This window comes from Taudactylus pleione, unplaced genomic scaffold (genome assembly GCF_031769625.1).
Source record: "Taudactylus pleione unplaced genomic scaffold, aTauple2 ptg000259l, whole genome shotgun sequence".
Taxonomy (NCBI): domain Eukaryota; kingdom Metazoa; phylum Chordata; class Amphibia; order Anura; family Myobatrachidae; genus Taudactylus; species Taudactylus pleione.
Window position 1 is genome coordinate 444,598 of NW_028284661.1, and position 23,425 is coordinate 468,022.

The window sequence follows — 23,425 nt, forward strand, 5'->3', positions numbered from 1 at the left end:
ATTGATTGATTGATTGATCATTATTTTATTACTGCTATAAAAACAAAACAAAGCATAAATTGGAAAATACTATTAAAAAACAAACATCCAAAATGGATGAAAGTGGTGCATTAATTAATTGATTGAATGATTGATTAATTAATAATTGATTGATTGACTCTGAAAATTACATTTAAAGCTATAAAAGATTACATTGTCAGCAGCTAAGGATTCCTCAGAAGGGTTGAAAGAGAAGCCAAGAATCTTAATAGTTGCACTGCAGAACAGCTAACTCCAAATCAGCCTAACATATACCAAAAAGAGGAAACTAACCTGCTGGCCATACTACTCCCCCCCCAATTGGGTAACACACCACTGTAGTGCTTTAAACATTGAATAGGGGCACTATTACTATAAGCATTGTATAGGGGCACTACTACTGTGGGCATTGCATAGGGGGCACTACTACTGTGGGCAATGCATAAGGTGCACTACTACTGTGGGAATTATGTGTAAGGGGCACTACTACTGTGGGCATTGCGTGTAAGGGGTACTACTGTGGGCATTGCATGTAAGGAGCACTACTACTGTGGGCATTGCATAAAAGGCACTACTACTGTGGGCATTATGAGGGGCACTAATACAGCAGGGATTGAATAAGGGGCACTACTGTGGGCATTATGTTTAAGGGGCATGTAAGGGGCACTAAGGTGCACTACTACTGTGGGCATTATGTGCATAAGGGGCAGTACTGTGGGCATTGTGTATAAGGGACACATGAATAAAGGACACTACTATGTCGTGTATTGTGAATCAGTGGCACTATGGGCATGATTCATAGCGCTTGCAAGTGGGTCGAGGGCCGGGCAGTGCGCACGCGCGGTGTGCGCACTGCGCGTGTGCGAGCGAGAAATCACTTGCACCGGTGCTCGCATCCAAAAGGGGCGGCTGTCGATATTGATCGACAGCTCGCCCTGTTTGGTAGGCGGGACCGGGGGGGTGGCTGGCCAAACGGAGGCGTTCCCGAAGGAACGCCTGCCGTTTGGGTTTGGCCCCACTGATATCACGAGTGATGTCAGTGGTGAGCTTCCAGCTCTGTTAGAGCTGGAAGCTCACTGGGGCTTGCGGCAGATGAGACCCTACCACAAGGGTCTCGTCGCAAGCCCGATGGTCGTAATGGTTGCGACCATTGCGACCATCACCTGGCCGATGCAAAAGCTGTGGGTGGTCACCCACAGCTTAATGAGTGGCCAGAAGGCCGGACAAAAAGAAAACAAAAAACCCTTCAGACCTGCGAGCTGCCTCCGGGTCTGAAACAGGGCCTATGTGCGGTGTAAGATTGTGGCATTGTGGGGCGTAATTTGAATTGGGGTACTATTGTGTGGCCACTCCTCTTTTTTGCGAGACCACAACCCCTTTTTAGCACACGCTGAATGTCCTTTTGTAAAATTTGGGAGGGTGGGTGAAAATTTATAGCGTGCAGGAGGGCGCCAAACACCCTAGCACCGGCCCTGTGTCATGGGAATAGGAGACAAAGGGCCTAATTCACTACAAATCGCTATTGCAATCGCAGCTATGATTACACACGCAGCCCTACTGCGAAAATATGCTAATGAATGCTATCGCAATGCCATCGCAAAGTCAGCATAGAGACGCCCACTTCAACTATCTCACATCCGTAATTCCTTGCAGTCCAGCGTATACATCGGTAACATCAGCCCCTCACTCAGAATTACAGGAACAGTCTGTTCTGTACTATAAAAATTACTGTAATTGCCACGGTACCCAGTGCCAACTAGAGATGAGCGGTTCGGATTCTGTGGAATTCAAACCGCTCCGAACATAGGGGATCCGGGTCACCCGAACCCTGTTCGGGTGTTCCCCGCCTGACTCGGATCCTCGTTCGGGGCCGAACGGCGGCCTCCTGATGTCGGATTCTCACGAGAGAATCCGACGTCAGGGCTCCTCTAGTGTAGGGCAGACCGCTGTGATAGCGGTCTGCGCTACACAGAAACAAACACACAACCACCAACGGCAGCTGTGTGTTTGTTTTAGCAGCCAATGAGACTCTTATTGGCTGCTGCATGGAGGGAGCCGGTTGGAGCTCACTCATGAGCTCCGCCTTCCGGCTCCCTCCTTGTGCGTAATACAGCCGAGCAGATGGCGGCAGGAGCGGGGATTCAGGTAAGTTTTTTTTCTTCTTTTTTTATTTGTGTGTGTGTAAGGGGGCGCTACTGTGGGCATGCTAATGGGGGCACTGCTACTGGGGGGCATACTACTACTGGGGGCCTGCTAATGGGGGCAATACTACTGGGGGCCTGCTAATGGGGGCACTACTACTGGAGGCCTGCTACTGGGGGCACTGCTACTGGGGGGCATATTACTGGGGGGCATACTACTACTGGAGGCACTGCATAGGGGGCCCTACTACTAAGGGGACTGCATAGGGGACACCACTACTGGAGGCATTGTGTAAGGGACACCACTGCTGGGGGCATTGTATAAGTGGCACTACTACTGTGGGCATTGTATAAGGGGCATTACTACTGTGGGCTTTGTGTATAAGAGTCACTACTGTGGGCATTGTGTAAAAGGGTCACTATTGTGGGCATTGTGTATAAGGGTCACTACTGTGGGCATTGTGTAAAAGGGGCACTACTGTGTGTCGTAACATAAATAAGAGACACTACTTTATGGTGTAATGTGAATCAGGAGCACTATGTGCGGTGTAATGTGAATAAGATTGTGCACTGTGACTCCTAGGACCGTAGCCCACTTTGTAAACTAGTACTGTGATTCTGCTGGCCGTACCCCACTGGGTGGGTGCACTACTTTTAATTTCTGCCACTGCTGTGCGGCAATGTGTCATAGATGTGCTTTAAACTGTGGTGTCTGTGCTGCTGCTTTGTCACTTGGTAACCAGTCAGCTCACTGCAACTTTTGGCCAATAATGTTGAAAACAATACTATAAGCTGTGAGGTGGTCTAAATTGACTGGAAATGACTGGAAATTCATGTTATTGAGGTTAATAATACTCTAGGATGAAAAAAAAAGACAAATTTATGTGATTTTAGCTTTTTTTGTCAATTTTTGCAAAAAAATCCAAATCCAAAGCCAGTCACCGCAGTTTGGCAAATCCAAATCCAAAGCCGGACGACGAATTAGAACCAAATCCAAATCCGGCAAAAATGGTCCGGCGCACATCCCTAGTGCCAACAACTGTACATTCTAGACTGAGAAGTGTTGTGCAATGGAGGCTTCTGATTCCAACCAGTCCATGGGGCTGTGACATAGGAGACTGGGGGGGTCTAGTTACTAAGCAGTGTTATGAGACAGAGTGAAAAGTGATAAGTCTGTGATAAGGTACAAGCCAATCAGCTCCCAACTGTTATTTCTCAAACACAACCTGTGAGATGGCAGTTGGGAGCTGATTGGCTGGCACCTTATCACAGACTTATCACTTTTCACTCTGTCTCATAACACTGCTTAGTAACTAGACCCCTGGGTCACCTAGGATACCACAATGTACAGAAATTTATAGACAACATGATGACTGGAATGTCGGTGAACAACCCAGAGACACCAGAATGTGAAAGTTGCATGAAGGGTAAACAAACAAGTTGCTCCTTTTCAAAGTTAGCTTCCAGAGCAACAGCACCAATGGAACTAGTACACTAGTAGATGTGTGTGGACAGATGAAGGTTAAGTCAATAATCGGTAACCGCTACCTCTATTGCTTACAGGCCAAGGAAGCCAGATGGAAAGTCATCAGTGCATGAAATGTGGAATGCTTTAAAATGTATTATGAGGATTAAGGTATGATGAGAAGGCTCAACTTGAGGTGCACTTTATATGGGACAAAACTGAGTAAATGAGTATACAGTATAGACCAGCGGTTATCAAACACAGCCCTCAAGTTTTTCCAACAGGTAATGTTTTGAGGATTTCTGTCTATGGAAGCAAGTGGGATAATTACTGACCCTGCAAAACAGATTGTCTCACTTGTGCATGACTAGAGAAATCCACAAAACATGACCTGTTGGTGGTACTTGAGGACTGGAGTTGTGAATCCCTGCTATAGACAGAATGCTGTCATTATCACAGGGTTAGGGTTAGGTTATGGGTTGGAGGTTAGGGTTAGGCACTAGAGGGAGGGTTAATGTTAGTGGTAGGGATTAAGGTTATGGATAGGGGGACTGTACTTACTGGAACACTGGAACATCAGATGACTCCGTTGGAAGTGATGGTCACATGACCGCTGGGACCCGGAAGCCTCGTTGGACCTACTTTAGCAGTTGTTAGCAGGTAAATCACTGCTGTGCCACCAGAAACAATTTGGGGTAAATTTACTAAGATGGAAGTTCTATTTAAAAAGTGATGTTGACCATAGCAACCAATCAGATTCCACTTCTCATTTATCTAGCACCTTCTAGAAGATAATACCTGGACTCTGATTGATTGCTATGGGCAACATCACTTCTTATATAGAACTCCCATCTTAGTAAATGTACCCCTATGTGTCCAGGTTAACATGTCAGCATTTCAACAGTGTCTACATGATGAATGTCAACATGGTCAATGTCAACATTATGACCATGATCAGCACATCATACCACACCCCCAGTGTACAAAATTTGGGCATACAAAGGTTTTCTGTTATCTGTTGGAACAAATTGCCTTGTTTATATACAGTCAGGTGCATAAATATTGGGACATTGACAGAATTTTCATATTTTGGCCTCTATTCACCACCACAATGGCTTTGAAATGAAACAAACTAGATGTGCTTTAACTGCAGACTTTCAGATTTAATTTGAGTGTAATTACATCCAAATCAGGTGAACGGTGTAGGAATTACAACAGTTTCTATATGTGCCTCCCACTTTTTAAGGGGCCAAAAGTAATGGGAATATCAACTCAAAAGCTATTTCATGGACAGGTGTGGGCTATTCCCTCGTTATTTCATTATCAATTAAGCAGGTAAAAGGTCTAGGGTTGATTCGAGGTGTGACATTTGCATATGGAATCAGTTGCTGTCGACTCTCAATATGAGATCCAAAGAGCTGTCACTATCAGTGAAGTAAGCCATCATTAGGTTGAAAAATCAAAACAAACCCATCAGAGAGATAGCAAAAACATTAGGTGTGGCCAAATCAACTGTTTGGAACATTCTTAAAAAGAAAGAACGCACCGGAGAGCTCAGCAACACCAAAAGACCCGGAAGACCATGAAAAACAACTGTGGTGGATGACAGAAGAATTATTTCCCTGGTGAAGAAAAACCCCTTCACAACAGTTGGCCAAATCAAGAACACTCTCCAGGAGGTAGGTGTATATGTGTCAAAGTCAACAATCAAGAGAAGACTTCACAAGAGTGAATATAGAGGGTTCACCACAAGACGTAAACCATTGGTGAGCCACAAAAACAGGAAGACCAGATTAGAGTTTTCCAAACAACATCTAAAAAAGCCATTACAGTTCTGGAACAACATTCTATGGACAGATGAGACAAAGATCAACTTGTACCAGAGTGATGGGAAGAGAAGAGTATGGAGAAGGAAAGGAACTGCTCATGATCCAAAACATACCATCAGTGAAGCATGGTGGTGGTAGTGTCATGGTGTGGGCATGTATTGCTGCCAATGGAACTGGTTCCCTTGTATTTATTGATGATGTGACCTCTGACAAAAGCAGCAGAATGAATTCTGAAGTGCTTTGGGCAATGTTATATACTCATATTCAGTCAAATGCTTCAGAACTCATTGGACGGCGTTTCACAGTGCAGATGGACAATGACCCGAAGCAAACTGCAAAAGCAACCAAAGAGTTTTTTAAGGCTAAAAAGTGGAATGTTATGCAATGGCCAAATCAATCCCCTGACCTGAATCCAATTGAGCATGCATTTCACTTGATGAAGACAAAACTGAAGGGAAAATGCCCCAAGAACAAGCAGGAACTGAAGACATTTGCAGTAGAGGCCTGGCAGAGCATCACCAGGGATGAAACCCAGCGTCTGGTGATGTCTATGCGTTCCAGACTTCAGGCTGTAATTGCCTGCAAAGGATTTGCAACAAAGTATTAAAAAGTGAAAGTTTGATTTAGGATTGTTTAGTTTGTCCCATTACTTTTGGCCCCTTAAAAAGTGGGAGGCACATATGGAAACCGTTGTAATTCCTACACCGTTCACCTGATTTCGATGTAATTACCCTCAAATTAAATCTGAAAGTCTGCAGTTAAAGCACATCTTGTTTGTTTCATTTCAAAGCCATTGTGGTGGTGAATAGAGGCTAAAATATGAAAATTCTGTCAATGTCCCAATATTTATGCACCTGACTGTATGTTTTTATTTTATAAATGGTTTTGGTTGCTGGCATGGAAAATAATTTTGTCTACTTTAGTAGTGTATGGAAACTGGAAAATGCACATGTTAGATCTTCAATGTCTTTACATATTAATAATTTATGATCATCCCCTTTATTTAAGTCAATGCTTACATTTACAGAAAATACTGTTTGGGTTTTCCTTTCTCAGGTCTTAAATTAATCATAGAAGGGAGGCGACAATGGTACTGTCTTAGTCACAAGATGTGTGTCACTTGTATGTTGCAGGGGCAAACGCAGGATTTTTATGGGGGGTTGTATGTATTTATACTGTGTGTATATATATATATATATATATATGTACCTATATATTAATTATATATATATATATATATATATATATATATATATGTGTGTATTATTATTATTATTATCTTTTATTTTTATGGCGCCACAAGGGTTCCGCAGCGCCTTACAAAGTACATAAACAAAGTACATAAACAGTACATAAACATTTGAACAAAACAAGAAAACAGTGACATACAGTACAAGACATTGCAGGACAAGTACATGGTATATAAACATTTGGAGTATAGTGTAGAAAACGATGTAAGTAAAGGATGAAAAATACATGAGGTAAGAGGGCCCTGCTTGTGAGAGCTTACATTCTAAAGGTATAATACACTTACATACATATATACATGCACATGCATATAGATATACACACATATATACATACACACACACACATATATATATATATATATATACACATATATATACACACATACATATGTCACACATACCTTACACGCACACACATATATACACACACATATGTCACACATACATAACAAACAAACTTACCTTGCAGCTGATCTGATCGGGACAGATCACCATTAAGCTCTGCCCCCCTCAAGGCAAATTGCCCCGATTTGCGGGTCAATCGAGTGGGGCCAAATGACTAGATTCTAATGAAATTGTGTCAAATTGGCTCCGTCTCCTCCACATTGACCCACGGATCGCAGCAGGTTGCTGTGAGGGGGCGGGGATTAAGAACATGGTACCTGCATTCCAGTTTGTCAGGGGAGGTTTCTGGGTACTCTGAACCCCCCCCCCTGCGTGTGCTTCTATATTGAAAGGTTATTTTAAATCTTTTGATATGTGACAAAAACCCAGGCCTGCTCTGTGCAAAGTGCACTCCAATACACCCTATCACTCTCACATGTCCACTTTCTGAAAATATACATCTTATTGAGATTCTACAAACTCTGGCAGTTCCATCAAAATCTGGACTATTGGAAATTAAGGGGTATATTTACTAAAGTGACAGTTTTTAGAAGTGGAGATGTTGCCCATAGCAAAACTGTCAAAGCTCGGCAAATCAATCTGTCCGATTCTAAAATGTTGTGAATTTGCAACCAGTGATTAAGCGGATGAAGCTTTCAATATTCAACAAACATTTGCTACACAAATAACTCCAAGTGGATTATTTGCTATTGCCTATGTGGGAAAAGTCCTGAAAACCCCAACATTGCATACGTGACCCTGAATGTAAGCAGAGTCACGCTGCTGCTGCTGCATACAGGATCGCTGCCATTAGAACTGGCGGTGCATAGCCGCTCCAGGGAGGTGGCCTGAAGTGAATGCAAAAAAAGTTCTTAGACATAGAGGCCATGTTCTGAACAATTTCAGAAGGAGACATTGTGCCTGCCATAGGTTGGTGCAAATGTTGATGGTGAATGCAATGGTGCGGTGATGGTGGAATATACATAACCACAAACAGGCGCAGCTGTGCATACAGTAATGTCCATCTCTGAATCAGACCCACTGACTCTAAATTCTCTGGGAATTAGTGAGAGTATTTTGTACTCATGTCACTGGTTCCTAATGAATATATATGCCACATTCTCATGTAAGGCTGCTTCCAACATGTATAGGTGATGTGTATAGCATGTTCATATTCATGGCTGGAATAAGGTTTATGGGGCCCCAAGGCAAGAAACTTGTGGGGTAATATTAATAAAATTGTCAATAAAATATTCTAGTGAAGTTAAAAAGTATAATGTACATAAATACCCCCAGCGCCGCAATTGTATTAAACACACTGTAGTGCCCCCTGTTCATATTATGCCACACAGAAACCCCGGTTCACATATGCCACAGTGCGCCCAACCCTGGTGATGTGTGGGGGTCCTTGGGAGACCGCCCTGGCTGCCTTGTTGTTAATCCGGCTCTGTTTATATTACTGCTTGTATTTGTAGTTGTTTAATACCATGAGTGTTCTTGCGAACGTTATTAAAAGAGAAAATGAAAATACATTCACACAAAATTAATACCAAAACTATTTTTTTGGGGGTTGGTGACCAGAAATAACATCATCCCTATGTACTACAGAGTCTACAGCTTTGGCTGGAAAGTACACAGCATGTGTTTGAACATAAAAGAATCTTATCTCATCCAACAAATATGGATCATTTGCTCTGTTGTCCCATAAATTCCAACAATTATAAACTAGATATTATTTGGTTTACATAGTAGAAGCACAATAAAATAGAGATTAATGATAATGATGATGGTCTTACCATGTATCCTCTGATCCTTTTACAGGTGCAACATTGTCAGTTTACAGAATAGGGAAGAATAGGGGCTATTTACAGAAACATAACTATGCCTACTGGGCCATGAACAAACTGTGCCATTTCCAATTTTTGGCCTCTAGTCCAGTGTATCTTAATAAGTTTTTATATGTAACCCTGTGTGATGGTAAATGTTTACCAAATACCACCTAGAGTATGCTTGTTTATATCCCCTAACTCCACTAAATGTTTAATATGCATTTCAAGTTTTAAAAATGCCCTTTCTATTTAGATTTGTATGTGTTTTATAATTTACATAATATCTACCCCTGAAGAAAACAGTAATAATCATAGTACTTACTGTACAGAACAGAGTGTAACAATAGCTGGCTTGTCTTGTAGGATATAATGCAAGATCTGGGATTCCGATGGACTCTGAAGGGTAGTTGTCGTGTCTAACATAGTTTTATTGGCAATAATGCATGTTTAAATAACAAGCAAAGGTCAATAAACAAGCTGTTGTCAGCAACAAGAGTTCAGATGAGGACAGGATCAATAATCTGGCATTGACTGAATGCCAAAAGCTTTTTATACACACTTTTTCTAAATCAATATAACAATATATTCATATTAAAAAACCTTATACCTATTAATGTCAGGCTCTTCATATGGAACTTAAATTGTATATAATATTACTGTGGTAAGAAACTGCTGCTTCTACACCATGGAAAACAGTTTGAGGGTAGTGTAGAATGAACGGAAGTCACATCTGTGGATGTACAGTATCTTGCATGTTTTTACAATTAGCATCTCCCAGGGCCAAGTGTTCTTAACTGTGATTATTCAGATTCATACATAAGTCAGTCACATCTCCACTTGCAGCTTTAGAGGGGTATTCAATATGGGAGCGAAAAGTCCATGCTGGACTTTTCGCTCCACATCAGAGCTTTTCCTGGGATAAAGTATCGGGCGCGCGCCTGCTTTATCCCCGTATTCAATTTCAAAGCTACGAAAACGGGAGCCGACGAAATAGGATCGGCGAAAAAAAAACGGGATTTACCTAAAATAAATTGTAGGACCCCCCTAAAGCTGTCAAAACATGGGGGATCACTATGGGGACCCCCGTTTTAGCCTGCAAATGAAAGTCGGGGTTTTAAATAGCCGCAGCAGGTGTTTTTTTCCGACATTGAAGAAGTGATGCAGAAGAGCACTTAGGTTTTTTTTTTCGTTTTTTTAAGTGGTCCCATCAAATTTGGGGTACATGAAAATGGGTACTAGCATATTTTTATGTCCCTAAAGTCATTTTTTTTAAATTCTGCAAAAATGCACCTGCCGCTAATAATCTATTCTAGAAAACACCTGCCGCATACCTGCAGAATAGCCCTGAACCTATTTCCCTATTTTTAAACACTTTTTTCCTTTTTTTTCTGTTTTCACCCCAATTTTAAAATAAATTTTTTGGGGTGTCCCTATTTTTTTTAAAACTTTTTTTTCACACAGTTATTTTTAAAATGTAATTCCCAGGGGTGCAGGCTATTTTTTTTAAGCCTGCACCCCTAAACCCCAAATCTGCACTTTTTTTCACCACCTATTCAGTGGTGAAAAGTTATCCCCGTTTTTTTTTTCAAAGACTTTTTGAACCTCCGAAAAGTCTTTGAAATTGAATACGGGGATAACTGAAATCGGCGAAAATGATGTCATCAGCGATAATTTATCGCTGGTTACGAAATTTTCGCTCCAAATTGAATATCCCTCTTAGAGGCATAACTTGGTGGTAGGAGGGCATTGCAACATAAGCAAAATATGTTTAGCAAGGTCTTGTCAAGGCCTGTCAATGGTATTGCATTGTGGATGTGGACATTGACCATGTTGACATTCATCATGCTGCACTGATGAAATGTCGACATGATTAGAATGTCAACAAACAGTGTGTCCTGGTGCAGTGCTCACCTACCTGCTTGCAGATATCACCTACTGCAGTCTAACCCTCCCACTAGTGCCTAACCCCAACCCATCCCTAAACCTCCTCTCACATAGCCTAACCTTAAACCCTCACTCCCGCAGCCTAACCCCCCGCTCTCAAAGCATAACCCGAACCCCCTGCCCCACAGCCTAACACTAACCCCCTGCTCCTTAACCCTCCCCTCCCACAGCCTAACCCTAACGCTCCCCTCCCACAGCCTAACCCTAAGTCCCCGCTCCCTAACCCCCTGCTACCACAGCCTAACCTTAACCCAACCCTCCAACAGCCTAACCCTCTGCTCCGGAAGCCTAACCCTAACCACCGCTCTCGCAGCCAACCCTAACCCCCTCCCTCCTGCAGTCCAACCCTAACCCTCCCCTCCCACAGCTTAACCCTAACCCCCCGCACTCAGAGCCTAACCCTCCCCTTCCGCAGCCTAACCCTGACCCCACACTCCCACAGCCTAACCCTAACCTCCCGCTCCCTCAGCCTAACCCTAACCCCCCGCTCCTGCAGCCTAACCCTAACTCCCTGCTCTCGCAGCCTAACCCTAACCCCTCACTCTTGCAGCCTATCCTTAACCCCCTGCTCCCACAGCCTAACCCTTACCACCCCTACCACCTCTTAATCCTAACCCCCTGCTCCCACAGCCTAACCCTAAAACCCACACCCACAGCCTAACCCTAACCCCCTACTCCCACAGACTAACCCTCCCTTCCCACAGCCTAACCCTCCCCTCCCACTGCCTAACCCTAACCCCCTGCTTCCACAGTCTAACCCTAACCTCCTGCTCCCATAGCCTAACCCTAAACCCCCGCAGCCTAACTCTAACCCCTGCTCACGCAGCCTAACCATAACCCCTCACTCTGGCAGCCTAAATCTAACCCCTCACTCCCGCAGCCTAACCCTAACCCCCTGTTCCCACAGCCTAACCCTCCCCTCCCTCAGCCTAACCCTAACCCCCTGCTCCCACAGCCTAACCCTAAACCCCTGCATCAGCAGCCATAACTCTAACCGCCTGCTTCCATGGCCTAACCCCCCACTCTCACAGCCTAACCCTCCCCTCCCACAGTCTAACCCTAACCCTCCTCTCCCACAGCCTAACCCTGCCCCCCCACTCCCATAGCCTAACCCCCTGCTCCCACAGCCTATTTTTAATCCCCTGCTCCAGTAGCCTAACCCTAACCCCATGCTCCCACAGCCTAACCCTCCCCTCCCACAGCCTAAACCTAACCCTCTCCTCCCACAGCCTAACCCTGACCCCTCACTCCAACAGCCTAACCTTAACCCCCTGCGCCTGCAGCCTAACCTTAACCCCCTGCTCCCACAGCCTAACCCTAACCCCCTATTCCCACAGCCTAACCCTCTGCTCCCACAGTGTAACCCTAACCCTCCCCTCCTACAGCCTAACCCTGACCCCCCACTCCCTCAGCCTTACCCTAATCCCCAGCTCCAACAGCCGAACCCTAACCCCTCACTACCACAGCCTAACTAACTCTAACCCCCTCCCACAGCCTAACCCTAACCTGCACTTCCACAACTTAACACTAATCCCCGGCTCCTACAGCCTGACCCTAACCATCCTCTCCCAAAGCCTAACGCTAACCCCTGCTCCCACAACCTGACCTTCTGTAGAATGACAACATTTCAGATGTCAACATTGTAAACAATGTCGACATTATAATTGTTGGCATTGTGGTGTCGACATTATTACTGTCAGCATTGTGATTGTCAGCATAGTGACTGCATCGCAGTGGAACAGTCCTAAATGTATTTAAATGTCGAGGCATTTTCATCAGAAGGATTCCAATATGTGGCTGAAAACATTTTAAAGATAAAGTCTGAGTACACGTAGAGGTCACCTGAGCAGCTCGCTGGTTTTCTCTATCAAATTGAACTTAAGTTGTGAACTTGGCAATGAACCAAAGTGACACTCATTTACCACAGGATCTTATCTGCAAGACAGCTGACGACTGAAAAGTTGTGATAAAACTTCAGAGCATGTTTGAGAGCACCTCACCCATAACAACTGCCCTTTATGTAGAGCAAGTTGTGCTCACAGGTACTTGGATGCTGCCAGGTCTTCAGTTAAGGCAATATAGGCTTTTCTCAAGAGGGTAGTAGTAAGAGTGGGGCACAGCTGAGGTCAGAAATATCTAGAAAGTACAGAATACATAATGGAGTAGTTTCAGGCCATGTTTGGGGTAAGCTGCAGATAAGGACGATCAATAAACTAGCCGAGGTGAAATACTGAAGAGCTCAGGAGCCAGGTCACGCAGGTAAAAGGTCACAATAAGGAATCCAATAATAAACACACTGTGTTAGAACTTGAGCCAGAGTTACCAGAAACGGGTTGGGTATGGGATCCAGATGGTCGGGATCCCGGCAGTCAGAATACAGATAATGGCATTCCAACAGTAAGTAGCATAACCCTAACACCGAACCCTCCCCCAAACCTTAACCCTCCTTTCCCGCAGCCTAAACCTCCCCCTACAACCTAACCCTAACCTTTCACCCCCCAAGCCTAACCCTAACCCTTTCCTCCTGCAGCCTAACCCTCCCTTTAGTACCTAACTCTAAACCTAACCCTAGTACTTACCATCAGATGTCGGGTTTCTGGCACCGGGATTCCGACCGCCGGGATGTCAACTACATCCCCCAGGAACTGTCACCAGTGTAGCAGGTGTCCTTGACCCGTAGTAGCTACACTAAATTTTTCTTTGGTTTGTAGTGCCTTCACCCAAGACTACAATTTCCTATACAATTTCCTATTCTCTTCTAGTTGTGGACTTGGGCAGGGCCAAAACTAAGATTTCTGTCACCTGGGGCAAGGCAGTGATTTGGTGCCCACTCATGTTTTGATATTACTAATTGTCTTACTGCCTCTCCCAACCCCCTCTCTATATTTATACTAAGTTTACCTGCCCATTAATAACAGCACAGAAAAACTCTATCACCTCACTGCCCCCTCTGCACAGCCCTACTCATCAAAGTCCCTTAACACCACAGCCTCCTCACACCACGGCCCCCTCAGTGCACTGCCTCCTCACACCACAGCCCCCTCAGTGCGCTGCCTCCTCAATGCAGAGCCTACTCTCACCACAGCCCCCTCAATGCAGAGCTTACTCACACCACAGCCCTCTCAATGCAGAGCCTACTCACACCACAGTCCCCTCAATGCAGTGACTACTCACACCACAGCCCCCTCAATGCAGAGTCTACTCACACCACAGCCCCCCTCCTCTCCTGGCCAGCAACCTTACCTGCTGGCTCCTGCACAGTGGGGGGGGGACTGGCAATGACAGCAGCGGTGGATTGGCAGCGGCAGCACCATCATTAATGTAGAGCTCTGCGTAACGGGCGGGATGGTACTGGCTGCCCTTCCCAATGCCGCGGCCATCTTAACAGCTCCACGGCGCAGGGTACTGAGTGGGAATGGACTGGGATATACGTCATGATGTCTCTCCCAGTCCGAAAAGACACTGCAGAGGACTGGGGAGGGGCGGACCAAAAGGGGCAGGCAGCAGCAGTGTGTAATGGCAGCGGTTCTCCCGGCAGAGAAGGAGCCGGATGCACTGCTACTGATAATATAGATGCCAGACTGGACAATTTCAAAATAGTTTATTGTTCTGCATAACTTCTTTTAACTATAAAAAGTAGTGTTAGATTTGCAGAACATGCAACATAAAATTAATTCATGTCTCAACAGCAACCAAATAACACTTTGATACATTACATACATTCCAGGTAATGTTACCCTAGGATACTCTCTCACACCGTAACTATCCTATACACCTAGCAGTAATTCTAATACCCCCTTTTTCCGTAAGGAGGGCTAGACCAGCATACCTGGGAAAGCTGGCAAGATATAAGCCTGACTGGCCAATGGGGAGAATGCATTCAGTGATGTGACTACCAGCAGTAATACTGCTAATAACACAGCCTGTCTGCTGTGAAACTGTTAATACTAGGCCCAGACTGCCTGTTGTAACACAGCTAATAGCACAGCCTATGGTAGCTGCTGATAGTGCAGGCTCCTTGCATGCTAAAACTGCAGAGCATCTCAGTCCCATCATAACACACATTTCTAAGTTTATATTTTATATTCCAGAATATTTTTATCCAGTAGTTCTATGCAAATGAATTTGGCAAGTTACCTTTGTGCTAATTATTACTAATTATTTTTTTTTATTCTCTAGAATGGAAGAAAAGTGCAGGTCTTTTAGTGTGTATTTTTCCTTTTAGAAAATTTCCCATTTTCTAAGATCAGCTACTATAGCCTCCAGCTTAGGTAATCAGATACTATTGTTATTTTTAATATATATTATATTAGTCTAACTTGAGCTGCACCTGTAGTATACTGTAGTTGTTTATTGTTTGATACATGGAAATACATTTATTCTGTGGACTCAATATGGGTGCAATTATTGCCTGTTTTTATTCAACCCTGAATCAGCCTTTTATCTTTGACCTTCTTTAATTACGTCCTTACCAAGAAACCAAGAAATTTGCCCAATAGCAGTTGTTTGAATGCATATGAAGAATGTAGGTAGTATCCTCATAGGCAAAGGAATATACAAACTGAACACAATTTATTTGTCATTACAACTATATATATATATATATATATATATATATATATATATATATATATATATATACATATAAAAATCAAGCCGGCACTCCGCTGTAAAGGGTGTAGTACTTGCCTAGGTGCCCTATGATCTGCTTACTGTGTAACCCAGGGGTGGGGAACCTTTTTTTTGCCGAGGGCCATTTTTAAATATACAACATTATTCATGGGCCCAGTGCAGGCCACGCTCCTCCACGTGATGTGACACGGCGGTGGGGCCACAATCGCCAGTGATTACAGCAATGCCCGGAGCATCCTGAAAATGCACCGGGGAGCTGTAAGGGCATCGGTGTGACCATTTGAAGCGTCCTAAGGACGCTCCAGGTAGCACTACTGCATAGATTCTGGCTGCAGTGTGCCATTCTACGCACCCTGCTAGCCAGATGAGGCTAGCAGAAAAAAGCTCAGAGGGCCAGACCAAATGATTCCAAGGGCCTTTCACTGTTTTGGGCCCAGATAGGTATTTTTTAAAATATATTTGGGGTGTATTTTTGTTAATTGGTGGTGGTATATAGGTAGGATAGTCCATGTTAGAACCAAAATGTTGATGTGAAGTTTTCTAATAGGTAGGTAGTATAAATATAACAAGAGAGTGCGCTCTGCATAATCTGCTTCCCCGCATCCTCTGTGAGGGCATAACTGGGGAGATGCCAAGGTCTGGGAAGACAGCTTTGTACCAGGGGTTCCCAACTCTATGCCAGAGGGGCTTGATGAGATCAAGTGTGATGTACTGACTGGTTTGTACAGTGCTGCACCACTAGCACCAGGTTCAGGTGTGTTCGGATTGCTTCGGTGGCCGATTTCCCCGTCTTCATATAGGAGACACCGTGACAGAGAGGCAAGCCTGAATTTCCCTTTGCAGACAAAATGACCAGTCAGGAGGGAAGGTGCAACGCAATTTTATTATTTGTCAATATTTAAAAACAAATGACAGGAGATATTAACCACATACAGATGGAATTAACTTAATTACACTATTCAATGACAAGGTATTTATTTATTAACTTCCCTTCATCTACCGGTGACCCCAGCTGGCAAGCATGTGAAACCAACAAGAACCACAATTCCTGCAGAATTTTACTTTACCAAAAAAACAAATGAGAGACCTAAATATGAAACCTGCTGGTCTAGCTTGAATCAATGGTGCTCCGGCAGTCTATAGCTGTGAAATACAGTCTGTGTTAACGCTCCCTTTTTGCTGAGAAAAATGTGCAAAAACACATGCAGGTTGGATAGGTTCTTGTAGTGCACCAGCTGTAACAACAAATAGTCTATGCAAAATAATTAGCTCCAAGCAGAGTTATGCACATGTAGGTTGGATAGGTTCTTGTAGTGCACCAGCTGTAACAACAAATAGTCTATGCAAAATAATTAGCTCCAAGCAGGGTTATGCACCTGCCGGTTGGATAGGTTCTTGTAGTGCACCAGCTGTAACAACAAATAGTCTGTGCAAAATAATTAGCTCCAAGCAAAATTATGCACAAGTATGTTGGATAGGTTCTTGTAGTGCACCAGCTGTAACAGCAAATAGTCTATGCAAAATAATTAGCTGCAAGCAGGGTTATGCACCTGCCGGTTGGATAAGTTCTTGTAGTGCACCAGCTGTAACAACAAATAGTCTATGCAAAATAATTAGCTGCAAGCAGGGTTATACACCTGCCGGTTGGATAGGTTCTTGTAGTGCACCAGCTTTACCAACAAATATTTTAAAAATACAGTTTATCAGCTGAAAACGGCTAACAGTTTATGCAGATAGCAGTAGTTTACCGGCAACTTGCAGTAACTTACACAGTCTTTGGGCCTTGAGAAAATAGGGACAACAGTCTTCCTAATTGCCTATGCCACAAATTACTATCACCAGAATTGCCAGCCGGGGTTACACAGGGCTAAATAAACAAGTAATGTACATAACATCATGGGAATTGGCAAAGCAACAGATTCACAGTAAGCATACATCTTTTGCTAATGAGATGACAGCACAAGTAATATAAATTACAGCAGCATGAATGGACTTTGAAATGGATACCGGGCCAAGCAGTGTATAAGAGACAATTTATATTAACCCCAATATAGTAAAGATTCAAACATTTCATGCAAGCAAAATATTAATCAGCATTGACAATAATAACACAGCGAGCAGTGAACGGCTTTACAGAGTGCTATAACAGATAAAGGGCCACGGAGGACCACTATCAACCACTTTAGCTAACACATGAGTCAAACAGTAAACAGAGCCAAATACATATCACATGGCATTACATTTACTTTAAAGCTAGACATAAAATACTTTGTACATCACCCACAGTGGCATCGGACATGAGCCGACACCCATAAGGCAGGTCCCCTCCTGGACATGAGCCAGAGGTTCACTGAAAAGTAAATGACCACCAATGCAACTCTTGGGGAAAAGAGGGGGTGACCTATATTTTACTTCCCCCCTATTTCATCACTACACACACACTTTACCTAATTTAAAACACTATTACTCCTTTCTCTACCCAGTTGTGTGGGAGACTAACTCCCGGTCCCAGCTTTTACACAAAACCTAGTCTCCCAGTCTAATCATGGTTAGCCACAAGGTAAAGGATAATGCAATAGACCCAGGGGACCCAGATAGGATAGGTGTACAGAGGGGCAGGGCCTTAATGGAGGGAAGATAGGAGCTGTGGAGGGAGGTTTTGGTATGATCTCACCCCTGGCAGTGGCTATTCAGCCTCCTCCGATGTCCAGGGCAACTCTGGGATGCACAGCACCGCACCAGAGCTCCCAGCTGCAGACCTCCAGCAGGTATTTTACAAGGAACAACAGGTGCAAAATCCTTATCCACAGGGGCTCTGCCCAGCAAACACACACAGCAGCAGGAGAGGTCCTGAAGCACTCTTCCTCTGGGGCTGTCTTTTCTTCTGCCTGTGTGGGTGCCAGCAGAGTTTTCGTACCTGGCGGGACCTTTTCCTCAGCTGGGGCTTCATCTGCGACGATGGAGCGATGAGACCTCCTTCCCAGACAGCTCCTTTTCTCTCCCAGCATGCGCAGACTACCATATGCAGTGACTCCTGATAACAGGCACTTTGGGAGGCAGTCCTTTATTTAGAGGGGGCTTCTTTCAAAGCAGGGTGCTCTATGCAAATCCCCAGGCAAGCTTCCTCCAGGGACTCACATCCAGCATCAGAGCACCTCCCCTGGCAGATTGGATAGGTAGCCTTCCGGGCTAATATGAAGTCTGGTAATTGTAATCCAGGGCAACATTAAAGTTATAGCATCCTTATTTTTTACAGCTCCAAGGGCAGTCCACAGCAATTCATTACAGACAGCATACCAGGTGCAGTATTTGTAATCCAGGGTAAATGAGAGGGGTTACTGCTCCCCTATTTGTACAGGTCCAGGGACACTCCACAGACACTCTTTACAGCCAGCATACCAGGTGTAGTATTTGTAATCCAGTTTAAAGGAGAGGGGTTTCTGTACCCCTATTTTATAAATCCAGGGGCACTCCACAGACAAATCCTCCCTGACTCCTTTTCCAGAAATTCCTCCCAGACTCTTTCTACAGAAATTCCTCCCAGACTCAGCACTGACAGCCCTGAGAAAGGTATTATGTAAGCTTTCCCTCACTCTCCTCCTTGTCGGTCCGGCATCTATGAGTGGACAGAGGGGACCCAGCAACAGGCCGCCTACAGGGATCTCTGCCTGGACACCCAGGCTACCAATCAATGGGGCAGGATTTTCCCTCCTAAAATGGGTCGCTGCACATGCTCAGTGGGGTTCAGGGAGAGCAAGGTCAGTCAAAGTTCACTATACCTGCCTATTATATGGAATGGGGCTGCAGTATATCTATGTGTACATACATAAAAAAAATATTGGGGGACCCCTATTTGGGAACAAACCTGGGGGTACCACACAAGTGACAGGCAATATAGAGATGTGGGCAGTGTGAGGTAGGGAACATTTATTATTAAGTACCAAACAGATTCAGGAATATAATCATTGAACATGGGAATAATATTTATAGGGTAAAATGTAATAGGGTTATGGAAAATACAGAGGACCCCCCCTCCTCCTTAGACCCCTTTGTTGTTGTTTATAGTGTTTATTTGGTCTGATTCTGTTTTCTCTCATATATATAAATATATATATATATTTATCCCATATATATGTATATTATATATAGTTGTATTTATATTATATATACACATATATACTTATATAGTATTTAGAAAAGAAGGCACTCAAAAGGGCCTTTAAAATAAAACTTATCTAATGGAAAATACATTTTGGCCCAGGACATCATAGTTAACGAGAACGTTCCTGATGAAAAATAGCACTGTATATATATATATATATATATATATATATATATATATATATATATATATATATAGTGGGCAAATCAACTGCGGCACTCCAAGACTGGTTGCATAAAAGACAAATCCAAGACTGGTTGCATAAAAGACAAATTGTATTGCATATAGAAAACGTGTAGAAACCTACGTTTCAAAGCCTCCAGGCTTTTTATCAAGGTTCACAGAAATAACATATGATTGATTCTAATAATCAGTTATGATTGGTTGACTGCATACTATTGGCTGCTCCACACAACCTATGCTTCTGACAAATTGCTGCTAATAACAAGAACTGCTGCTAATATTATTCCCAGTGCTGGTTCCATCATGTTATCACCGGAAACATGATACTATGTTATTTTTAATGTGAGAATGTCCCGTGGCCACAGGTTATATTTATGATATGGATTGTATGTACATGGGCTGATTGAAAAGTAATGAGACAGATTTTTTATTCAGAATCAGATGACTACACGGAATCTAAACATTTTTATTTTTCAAAGTAGCGTCCTTCACATTCATTACATTTCATGTAACGTTTCAATAATGATTTTCAAAGACGTGCAGTAGACTTTTTTGACATTACTTTTAGAGTTGCAGCTGAGGCATTCTTCACTTCATCATCTGATTTCAGGGTTGTGAATCACCAGAAATCACAGGGCTCTAAGTCCAGGCTATATGGAGGGTGTTCTAGTGCTGTCCCAGTAATTCCAGTCAGTGCTACCAATGCAACAGCAGCAACATGTGGTCGGGCATTGTCTTGGAGCAAAAACCACTGTTTCTTCCGCAATGTGTTTTTTTCTTCCTCATGGCTCCACGCAAATGGGTTTTCAGGACGTTTGCACATAGTCACCATTAATTTTCTGTACACGGGGAACCCAGTGTTGTAGGATCATACTGTGCACATCAAAGAACAGCAGAAGCATGACTTTACATGCCGAAGGAATCGCACAGAATTTTTTTGGTGGAGGCGAATTTGCGTGGATCATAATGATGAATCCACGATTCGTCACACGTCACAATCGACTTGTCGTCGCATCTGCTCTTCTGTGAGATTTCTGAGTACCCATCTGGCACACACAATGCATTTTCAGTTCCTTTGTTACAATATGCTGAACCCATTCGAATAAGATGTCAAGTGAAGCTTAAAGTTTGCGTAAAGTTAACCTTCTGTCTTTTTGCAATATCTCCGCAGCTTTGGCAATGTTGACATCTGTAACCGCATTGGATGGTCTCCCAGAATGCGCTTCATCAGTCACTTGCGTAGTACCCTCATTTCAACTGCTTCCACCACCAAAATACTGCAGCCCGGCTAATTGTTTATCCACCGTATGCTTGCCGTAACATATCATGAGTTTAATTTCCGCTTTTTCCAAGTTTAACACAAAATTCAATCACACATCTCTGATGTAATCTCATAGACAAGTCTTCCTCTTCTACCATGACGAAATTTATGAAGATCTTCCACTCACTGTTACCAAACAAAGAAGACTATGGAAGTCCAACCGCAGGTTCAGACACATCGATTTGTGAGCCTCACAATAACCAGGATAGTGTTGCCATGTCTACCTATGGAACAGAAAAACAGAGGCAGTCTCATTACTTTTCAATCAGCCCTCATACATAGTACATTGTCCTAAGGTGGTATGAATAGCCAGTTTACACCTTTTTTATACAGATTGTACTGATGTTATTAGTTGTTGTATTGAAATACATTTTACATCTTTTACATATATTATTCAATAGGGAACAGGGGAAGAGAAGGATGTAGATACACCGCACCGGGGACATTTTTGGAGCTGAACCCTGTTGCAATGCTCTGAGCCAGTGCTGTCAGCAGAAACAGCTCTGTTGTTCTTTAACTGTGCCGTTGCATGGGACTCTCACCCCCAGTCAGATGCAAGGCAAGACTGGGTAAAGAAGATCCCAGTGCATATAAATACACAGCTACTGTATTTACTATCTACACTCTAATCAAATATGTATTTAACCTGAGAATACCTATTGTCATGGCCAGGGTATTTCAGCATGGCGCTAGGCAGGTGTTACCTGTGAGGTCATTGTGGCGCGGGCTGTCTGGTGGCGGAGCTGGTGTCTGGCGGTGGGCTTTGGCTACGCGCGTTGTTGTGCGGCCCTGTTGTCACTCTGCGCTGGTGAGGCCTGGCGGCGTCTCCGTTCCATTTGGCATGGGTGTCGCCATCTTGCCATCTGGCCATGTGATGCGGCTGGCCAATCCTGGTGAGTCACATGTTCCCTCCGGCCAGTAACAGCACGGCATGGGGTATTTAGGAAGGGTCAGTGCCTTCCTTCTTTGCCAGTGCAACGTGTATCTCAGCCTAGCTGAGAGGGAGTTCTCTGTGCTTTCCTGTTCCTGTGAATTTGCTGTCTGCCAGTCTGCCTGTCAGCTCCTAGCTCCCACTGGACAACCCCGCTTCCTCCATCACCCTTGCCCATACCTGAGTGCCTGAGCCTGCTGACATCCTGCGCTTCAGTTCACTACCTGTATACCTGGCTTGTTTATTTTCAGTTCACTACCTGCATACCTGGTTTGATTATTTTCAGTTTCACTACCTGCACACCTGGACAGCTCTAATTGTTTCTACTTGGACATTAACCCTTTTACTCCCACCACAGAACTCTTGTGCACATTTATATATTCCTGGACTTTTATTTACTGCCATTATATGTCTACTCAAGCACTTATTAAACATTCTAGTTTTATTTTCAAATCTGCTTCTGTGATCACTACTGCTACCACCCCGGGTCCACAAACAACCCAGAACATTACACCTATTATAGTATTGATACAGAATCACACTCCCGGTCACTCAAGGGACATCTCACAAAACAATTAACTATCTGCATATCAAGGGCATATGGTCTGGTTGAAGGTGTAATTTTAATTGTGTGTTTAACATTTTATTTATATATCCTCACTAATATATTTGCCGATATTTACCCAGGTGATAAATACAATCACTGTGTATGTATATATGAATTTATAATTTTTCTACCTTATTTATATTTATTGTTATTTTCATTCAATAATTTTTTTTTTTCATTTATTTTATTTTTTCTTATTATTGTGATATATATTGCCATATTTCCTCTGATTAACATGGACATACTGTATGCAAATGAATTGTTGAGCTCATACGTGTTGTCTTATGCTGTCTTTTTGATTTTATGAGATATATTCATTAAAAGTTATTGAAACTCGCATTATAAGGTGCGAGTTTTCATACAAATAAACTCACACGGACTCGCACAATGTAATAGCCTTGTACTCATAAGTTGTTAAGCTATTACATTTGCTGATTTGTGGGGCAAACTAACAACTTTAATTGGGCAAGAAGGTATGAATTTGTCCTGCACAAAATACTCTGACCCTATTACATTTGGCCCATAGTCTTTAGTATTAGGGTGTTTTAGATTGGAGGTTGAGGAACTGGTCTGCTTGGCAGTGGGTGAGGTCAAGTTTTTAGTCAGTGGCAACATTAAAATGACCCATTACAAACAAAAGGGGTGATTTAGCTTAAGCACGCAGGCAGCTTTGCAATTCCATTCTTGCTAATATGCAAATGCAGCAGGGGGTGTATGACACCCCCTGCT